Source organism: Choloepus didactylus, chromosome 2, assembly GCF_015220235.1.
Source record: "Choloepus didactylus isolate mChoDid1 chromosome 2, mChoDid1.pri, whole genome shotgun sequence".
Taxonomy (NCBI): Eukaryota; Metazoa; Chordata; class Mammalia; order Pilosa; family Megalonychidae; genus Choloepus; species Choloepus didactylus.
Window position 1 is genome coordinate 194770948 of NC_051308.1, and position 9789 is coordinate 194780736.

Consider the following 9789-nt stretch of genomic DNA (forward strand, 5'->3'; position numbering starts at 1 on the left):
AAATGAGCAAGGAGGTAGTTTTTACATTATATGGGTCGTAGGGAAGAAAGTGTTTGAAAACTGGATCTGGACAACTGCTTACAGGGATTATAGCAGGACCATAGATTCTTGAGGGAGGGTGGACTAGAATAACCACCTCTAAACTCTTTTCCAGGACTGAGTCTAGAAAAATGATGCTGTGGTATATTCTATGGCTGGGGACCAATTGGCGAAAGTCTGATTTTCCACAGAAGATTAGAGTAGGAATTTACCCTTGAGACCTTCTAAGATAATGCTATCATTGTACATATTGGCAATTGTATTCCCAGAGAAAGGTTGTGACTTGCCCAAGGTCACACAGTGAACTAGGGGCACAGCAAGGACTGGAATTCAGACTTTTTGATTCCTAATCCACACTTTCTCTTCTGCATGTAGTATGATAATGAAACTAAAGGCTCAGATCTAGTCCCAGGGTGAGCCTGTTAACTTGCCACTGCCTTGCCACTATAGACTGATGCCAGTGGATCATTTATCTTTTCTGCGGGGGCATCTGGACACCTCAAGTGGGGATGGGAGGAAGAAAATGAAAATGGACAGATGCCATCCTCTTTCATCAAGTCCTCACCATCCTTAAAATGACAGTCCAGATTCCATGTCCTCTATAAAGCTTTTCTGTTGCCAGAGTTAGAGGAAATCATGCCCTCATTTCCATCCATCCGTCCGTCCGTCCGTCCATCCATCCATCCATTTAACATCTATTCATTGAGCAAGGATGTTAACTGGGGATTCAGTAATAAATTGTCATGACTCCACTTTCACAGAGCTCCCACTACAAGAATGAAGACAATTATGATGCAGTGTGACAAACAAACTCACCAGACCATCCAAAAAGCCGGGCCAGCTTTCCATTTTGGAGCTTTTCACATCTACACTCATCAGCTGTGATGGTGATGGATTTGAGTTAGAATCAGGTGGTGAATTTTGGATAAACAATAAAGTGATGAATTACAAAACTGTTATGTTACTAATAAAAAGAAAAATTGTGAGACAATAGCATCTAAATTTATACTAGACTTACTGTTTTACCTAATTTGTGTCTTGAACAAGGTCTAAATTTAGGAAATTCAGAGTGACTCTGGAAAATAGCTGATTTCTCAAAAGGTAAATAAAACTGTGGGGATATTAAAAGATTATAAAACGATCCCCAAAGTAGGTAATTACAAAGGACATCTATTATGAAACAGGTTAGAATTGAAGAAATATAAAATTAGAACAACGAAACTAAAAGAAGATGACTCACCAGATTGATTTAGTTATACAACATGTAAGTATCATTCACAAAGAACTGTGAATAGAGGAATAAAATGGTTGGCCATTCAACAAGACTCTCCTGTGTTCTCTAAAAGAGAGGGTCACCACATGAATTTGACAGTTATAATGTCCCTAAAGTGTGGGCTGGGCAACCAACTCTCCTTTTTCCTGAAAAAAAAAACTGCCTATTACCTTATAAATAACTAGGAGTAACTAAGAATAATCTTTACAGTTGGCAGCTATATGACTCAGAAAAATATACAGAGAGTGAGTCACATAGAAACTACTATTAAGACAACTGCTAAAATGAACAAACTGAAACTGTATGTATCAACATGGTGAAATGTCAATAACGAATGTTGACCACAAAAAAATCAAGTTGCAGAAACATACATATAGTATGAAACCATATTTATGAAGATAGAAAACACACAAAGTATCAGCATGAACTCTTGTTTTTTACTTTTAGCATAATAAAAGTTTATTCTTCACTCACTAAGTCTAAAACAAGTATTTCTGATTGGTAGCTACTCTCCTCCAGGCGGTAATTCTGGAACCCAGACTCCTTCCATCTGGTGGTTCCTCCATCTTCAATACTTGGCTCCCAAGGTTGTCATGCTTGTCTGGATCAAGCCTGCAGAAGGGGAAAGAGCATGGAGGATTTCATGTGGGTAGTTTTCATGAACCAATCCTAAAATTAGCACACATTACTTCTTTTCATGTTCTATTGGCTGGAACATAGACACAATGCCTCACCTAGCTGCAACCGAAGCTAGGAAAGTAGTCTAGCTGTGTGTCCAGAAGGATGAAAAATTTAATTTGATGACCAATCAGCAGCGTCTGCTCTATCTTCCCATTTCTGGGCTTCTAGAAGTCCTGTTGTAATTTTCTCTCTAACATTTCTGGCTAGTCTAAAATAATTTCCTGACTGAGAATGAATGGATGGGTTTTTGTGATTGTTTTGGTTTTTGTAATTTTTTGCTAGAGAAATTGTAGGTTTACAGAAAGATTATGCAGAAAATACATACTTTCCATATCCCTGCCCCCCACCCCCACCCCAATCTTAGAGGGAAAGCTTTCAATCTTTGACCATATAGTATGATCTTAGCTGTGGGTTTTTCATATATATCTCTTATCATGTTGAAGAAGTGTTTCCTTCTATTCTAGCTTTCTAAGGTTTTTATCAAGAAGGGGCTCTGGGTTTTGTGAAATACCTTTTCTGCATCAATTGATATCATTGTGGGTTTTTTTCTTCTTTCTATTTGGTGTACTATATTAGTTGATTTTCTTTTGTTGAACCAGGCTTGCATACCTGGAATAAATCCCACTTGATCATGGTGTATAATTCTTTTAATGTGCTGTTGAATTTGGTTTGCTGGTGTCTTGTTGAGGATTTTTGCATCTGTATTCACAAGGGGCATTGGTCTGTAATTTTCTTTTCCTGTGATTTCTTTATCTGGCTTTGGTATTAGGGTGATGCTGGCTTCATAGAGCAAGTTCAGATGTTTTCCCTCCTCTTCAATTTTTTGAAAGAGTTTGAGCAGAATAGGTGCTAATTCCTGGAATATGTGGTAAAATTCACAAATGAAGCCATCTGGTCTGGGGCTTTCTTTGTTTTATTACTGCTTCAATCTTTTTACCTTTTATTGATCTGTTGAGATATTCTATTTCTTCAATCTGTGTAGAAAGTTTGTGTATTTCTAGGAACTTGTCCATTTCATCTAGGTTGTCTAATTCACTCCAATCCAATTGTTCATAGTATACTCTTCTAATCCTTTTAATTTCAGTGGGGTTGGCAATAATGTCCCTCCATTCATTTTGATTCTAGTTTTTGCATTCTCTCTTTCTCTGTTTTTCTTGTCAGTCTTGCTAAAGATTTGCTGATTTTATTGATCTTTTCAAAGAACCAACTTTTGGTTTTGTTGATTTTCTCTATTGTTCTTTTTATTCTCTATTTCATTTATCTCTACTCTTGTCTTTGTTATTTCCTTCTTTCTGCTTGTTTTGAGTCTAGTTTGCCCTTTTTTTTTTTCTAGATCCTCCAATTTTAAGGTTCGGTCTCTGATTTGAGATCTTTCTTCATTTTTAAAATAAACATTTAAGTCATAAATTTCCCTTTCAGCACTGCCTTTTCTGCATCCTATAAGTTTTGGTACATTTTGTTTTCATTTCCATTTGCCTCAAGATATTTTCCAATTTCCCTTGTGATTTCTTCTTTGACCCAATGGTTGTTTAAGGATGTGCTGTTTAGTTTCTGCATACTTGTGAATTTTCCATTTCTCCCTCTTTTTTTGATGTCTAGCTTCATTGCATTGTTGTCTGAGAAGACACATTGTTTGATTCCAATATTTCAAACTTTACTGAGACTTGTTTTGTGACCTAACATATGTTCTATCCTGGAGAATGACCCATGTGCAGTAGAAAAGAATGTGTAATCTGTTACTGTTGGGTGAAATGTTATAGGTATGTGTAAGTCTAGTTGGTTTATATTTTTGCTTAAGTCTTTATTTCCTTATATATGTTCTATCTAGATGTTCTATCCATTACTGAAAGTAGTATATTGAAGTCTCCTTCTATTAATGTAGAACTATTTCTCCTTTCATATCTGTTGATATTTGCTTCAAAAAATTTGTTACTCTGTCACTAGGTGCATATATATTAATAATTTTGTTTTCTTGTTGAATTGACACCTTTATCAGTATATAGTGACCTATATATATATTGACCTAAGTCAATAACTGTTAAAGTCTATTTTATCTGATTTTTGTATAGCTATACCCTCTTTTGGTTACAATTTGCATCATATAATTTTTCCATCCTTTTACTTTCAACCTACATGTGTCTTTGAATTTAGGTGAGTCTGTTTCTTATATATTTTTTTATTTTGCGTTTATTTTTTAATTCAGTTTTATTGAGATATATTCACATACCAACAATCAACCACAGTGCACAATCAATTGTTCACAGTACCATCATACAACTGTGCTTCCTCACCACAATTTTCACACACCCTCACCACTCCAAAAAAATAAAAATAAGAACAAAAAATAAAAGTAAAAAAGAACACCTGATACATCTCACCACCACCCCCATTCCACCCTATTCTTCGCCTAATTTTTGTCCCCATTTTTCCACTCATCTGTCCATACACTGGAGAAAGGGAGTGTGAGCCACAGGCTTCCACAACCATACAGTCACACCACACAAGAGTTACACAATCGACCCCAAGAATCAAAGCTACTGAGCTGCAGTTCCACAGTCCCAGGTATTCCCCTGCAGCCATTCCAGTACACCAAAAACTGCAAAGGGATATCTATATAGCACACAAGAATACCCTGCAGTATGACCGCTCAGCTCCCCTCGAAGTCTCTCAGCCACTGAAACTTTACCTTGCCCCATTCCACTTGCCCCCCTTAGTTAAGAAGACCCTCTCAATCCCATGATGCTGGGTCCAGGCTCATCTCTGGGAGTCACTCCCTGTGCTTCCAGGGAGATTCACATTCCTGGATGTCATGTCCCACATAGGGGGGAGGGCAGCAAATCCACCTGCTGAGTGGTCCCAGAGAGAGAGAGGCCACATCTGAGCAACAAAAGAGGTTCTCTGGGGGAGAATCCCAGGCACAACTATAAGTAGGCTCAGACTCTTCCTTGCAGTAACAAGCTTCATAAGGGCAAGCCCCAAGATCAAGGGCTTGGCCAACCAAGTTAGTAGTCCTCAATGCTTGTGAGAATATCAGTAATTCCCCTGATGGGGAAGTTTAATATTTCTGCATTTTCCCCCAGTTCCTCAGGGGAGGGACCTGCAAATACATTTTTATTCCTCCCCCAAATTACTTTGGGATGTATCAGGGCTTCATACAAACCCACCAGATTCCACCTCCTACTCTAAGTTCCATGCAATTATGGTTCTTGAACAAACAGACTGTACAAGTAAAATTATTCAGTGTGCCACAGAAATACAGATCCTGCACCAAACAAACATCTCTTCCCTTGGTCTCACACAGAAGCCGAGGCTTCAAAAGACAGTCAACACCATCTTTCACCCGTCAGTCCAACCCACCCTAGTCCCACCAGATCCGCTTCATCCATATCTCTAATTGAAGTCTGAAGCACCCCCAGCTTCTCCAACAGTCGCTGCATGAGGCAACACTGTCACTCACAGATGCCGAACTCTAGCTCCAAGCCTCAGGAACCACACAGACCTCCAAAGTTCTAGAGACCAACCAGGTTATAAACAAGGAACTCAGCATCTCAGAATTTAGAAATAGCCATTACAACTCAGGAATAGATGTGACTGCTGTAAGAGCCCACAGTCTAAGGATCTTTACAATAAGCATTCCCCTGACAACCTGTACTCTAAGATTCAATTCTCAGAGTTTACATATTATAGTCAGTCCATGTTAGTGAGGCATTATAATGTTTGTCTTTTCACTTCTGGCACATTTCACTCAAAATGCTCTCTTAAAGATTGATTCTAAGGTGAGTCTCTTGTATACAGTATATTGTTGGATCATTAACTCTTGTTTTGTTGTTGTTGTTTTTTTTAAATATAGAAATAGAGCTAGGAATAAATATAGATGTATATATATGTGGATTTCCTATCTCTGTCTAATAAGGAGGCCTAAAAGCAGGACACCCTGGTAGCAATGAGCACAGCTAGTTCCCAGAATTTGGGTTAAATACCATTCTCAAACAAACAAACAAACAAACAAAAAACAAAAAAAAAAACACAAAAAGAAAAAAAAGAAAAGAAACAAAGAATCAAGGATCCTTGGAGAAAGTGATTCATTCCTGGGCTGGGTAAGGGAAAATACAAGATAAGCCTGGAGCATTTTATGGCGCCAGAAATGAAAACATGCCAAAAGACACAGAGGCCAATCCATAAGAGCTCTCAATGGCCAAAGCTGGAACAATTTGGGCAACTAAATATATAATGAGAGTATTATATTATAACCCAAAGAACGCACTAAATACCACTGAGTCCTTACTGATAAAAATAAATGATGTAATAAATAACTAATGGGGCAGAAGGAACAATTCTTCCTTGCAGAAGAGTTCCAATTAATAAATATAGGAGGCATTAGGGGGTTAGAAAGTAAACACTATAGTTAATTGCAGCAGGCAAGATCCACCAATGAATGCTAAAATCAGTGGAAGCAAGTTTAAAGAGAAACAGGATATTTTCATAGCTTTAAATTATATTCCCCCAAATATTATTTTTTTATAAAAAGAAAAATAGTAAGCTTATGGTGAAGAAACCTGTCAATCACCACCTTAATCAAGTGATCAAGGTTAATATCACAAGTAATAAGACATAGAGATATTGTTCACCCCCTGATGTCATGGACTGAAAAGGGCACATAGCTCCTGTGATACTCTTCTCCAAAATTCATAACCTCAGTCTAATCATGAGAAAACATTAAACAAACCAAAAGTGAGGAACATTCTTCAAAACACCTGACAAGTACTTTCAAAAGTGTCAACGTCATGAAAGAAGAGGAAAGACTGAGTAACTGTCATAGACTGAAGGGGACTAAGAAGATAAGACAACTAAATGTAATGTAGAATCCTGGGTTGTATTCTAGACTAGAAAAAGAACATTTGTGGAAAAACTGGTGAAATCTGAATAAAGTCTGTAGTTTAATTAATAGTCTTATATCAATGTTAATTTCTTAGTTTTGGTAACATTACCATGACTGTCAAGATGTTTAACACTAAGGGAAATTAGGTAAAAGGTTTATGGGAACTCTTGATACTATTTTAGCAATTGTTCTATAACTTCAAATTGAACAGTTCAAAGTGAGCACTGTTCACAATATCCAAAATGTGGAAACAATCCAAGTGTCCATCAACAGATGAAAATGTGATATATATAAACAGTGGAATGTTATTCATCCATAAAAAGACATGAAGTTCTGATACATGCTACAATGTGGATGAACCTTGAAAACATTATGCTAAGTGAAATAAGCCAAACATAAAGTGGAAAATATTGTATGATTTCACTTATGTGTAATATCTAGATTAAGCAAATTCATAGAGACAGAAGTAGACTAGAGGTTAACAGGGGCTGGGAGAGGAGGAAAAGGGAAGTTACTGCTTAATGGGTACAGAGTTTCTCTTTGGGGTGATGAAAAACTTTTGGCAGTGGATGGTGGTGATGATTGTACAACATTTGGAATATAATTAATGCCATTGAGTTGAACACCTAAAAATGGTTAAAATGCAGATTTTGTTATATATATGTTACCTCAAAAAATTTTAAGTTAAAAAATGCAAAGCAATGCTATATATTGTTCAGGGGTACATATATACATAGGAAATCTAGAAACAAACATAGGAATGAAAACCACCAAATTCAGGATACCTCCGGGTGTAGAGAGAGGAGAAGAGAGAACAGGACAACTGCAGAGTACAAAGGGACTTCAATTTTATTGGCAATATTTCATTTCTTAAGATGAGTGCTTATAACACAAGTATGCAATATATTTATTGTATAATTTTTGAATATCTGAAATATTTAATTAAAAAGTGAAGGAGGTAGTTCAATGCCAAAATGAACATTTGGGTAAGGCCTTACCTTTTTCTCCTGCACAGATTTACCAGTGAACAATAGGCAAAACTTGAGGCAGGCTCTCCTTGTCCCTGCTTCTGACTGAAGCTAAAAAGTGAGTTGAGGCAGACTGTGAAGGACCTTGAATGCTTGCTTGCACTTTCTCAGGAGAGCAATGGGAAGGTGTTAAACAGGTTTTTGGCCAGGAGGGATCAATCTGGCTAGTGTAGTGAATGGATTGGATAGGTATTGAGAATACAGGCAGGGAGATAAACTGGGAAGCTGTTGCAATAGTCCCAGAGAGGCTATGAAGTCTAAACCAGGGCATTGGTGGTGGGGATAGAGATAAAGGGAAAGATAGAAGAACTAAGAGGTAAACGGAAACAACAAAACTTGGAGAGTAATCAGATGTGCAGTAAGTGAGAAGAAAGATTCAAGGATGATTCCTCTGAAGTTCCTCACAAATGCTCTCATTTTTAAATTTTTTGGCACTTAAGCATGTACAGTGTGTTATGACTATTTCGCTTTTTGTGTTTACCCATTGTTTCCTTAACGAACTGGGAACTCATTGAGGGTGGGAACTGTCTTCTTGTTGATTTCTCCAAACCACGCTGCCCCTTGCCTTGTGACAGGGCTTACGAGAAAGGTAGGCTGTAGGACGGGAAGAGGTGCTGAGTAAGATGGTCTGATGCCAGGAGCAGTAACAGTCTGATGCCCCTGGGCAAGGCTGTCCTGGGAAGTTGAACCCTGGGGCTGGCTGGCTGGCTGGTTGGGGGAAGCCTGTGAAGTACCAGGAAGGTGCACCTAAAGGAAGAGATGAGTGGAAAGTTAGTGTTGGGAAAGTAAGCTCAGGAGCAGATTTCGATAAGGAGGCCGTGATCACCAGAAATAGCTCAAGTGCAGGGGGGTGCTGATGGTTTGCACAGAGGCCCAATGAGCTTCAACTCTCTGCTGAGTGTGGCAACAACACTGATTCTTAATGGAGCATGGGAAATGCTTCTAATACTAAAAGGTGATTTGCTGGTTTGATTAAATTAGTACCAATCTATCATAATTCCACACAGAGCCTCCTGAAAGCTGAACCACTAACGTCATACTTAAAAACAAATAACAGAGCTGCCACCGCAGCTGCGGGAGAGGAACGGGGGAGGATGGTGGCCCTCGAGGCTCGTCGCAGACAATGCGGAGGTGATGTCCGCGAGCCAGAGCACAGTTATTGTTGGGCTGGATAATGCCTGGAAAACTACCACCCTTTACCAATTTTCTATGAATGAAGTTGTACAGACATCCCTTACAATAGGAAGTAATGTAGAAGAGATAGTCGTTAATAATACACTTTTCCTAATGTGGGATATTGGTGGCCAAGAATCTCTTCATTCTTCCTAGAACACTTACTTTACTCACACTGAGTTTGTGATAGTTGTGGACAGTACAGACAGAGAAAGGATTTCTGTAACTAGAGAAGACCTGTATAAAATGTTAGCGCATGAGGACCTAAGAAAAGCTAGATTGCTGATTTTTGCTAATAAACAAGATGTTAAAGAATGTATGACTGTAGCAGAAATCTCCCAGTTTTTGAAATTAACTTCTATTAAAGATCACCAGTGGCATAGCCAGGCATGCTGTGCTCTTACAGGTGAGGGATTGTGCCAAGGACTTGAATGGATGATGTCACGATTTAAGATTAGATGATCTCTACTGACCTCTTCTCATAGACTTTGTGTAAGCAAAGTGCTGGACTTTTCCCGAAAGTTGCAAAAATTTAATGGTTTAGATATATTTATAATAAACTGATTTAAACTTTTTCTATAAGAAGAAAAATTAAGCACACTTATTTGAAGACAAAGATGAAGTGTCACCTTCCAATTGGCTTTCTCATTAGTTCCTTCCAAAGTTAAGTTTTTAAGCTGTGACTGACATTTTTCTCATAATGAAAATGACCCCTC

General features: G+C 38.1%; 1 pseudogene; it reads left to right on the forward strand.

Moving 5' to 3' along the window:
- Positions 1-9064: 9064 nt before the first annotated feature.
- Positions 9065-9535, forward strand: LOC119527320 (annotated as a pseudogene).
- The last annotated feature ends 254 nt before the right edge of the window (positions 9536-9789 follow it).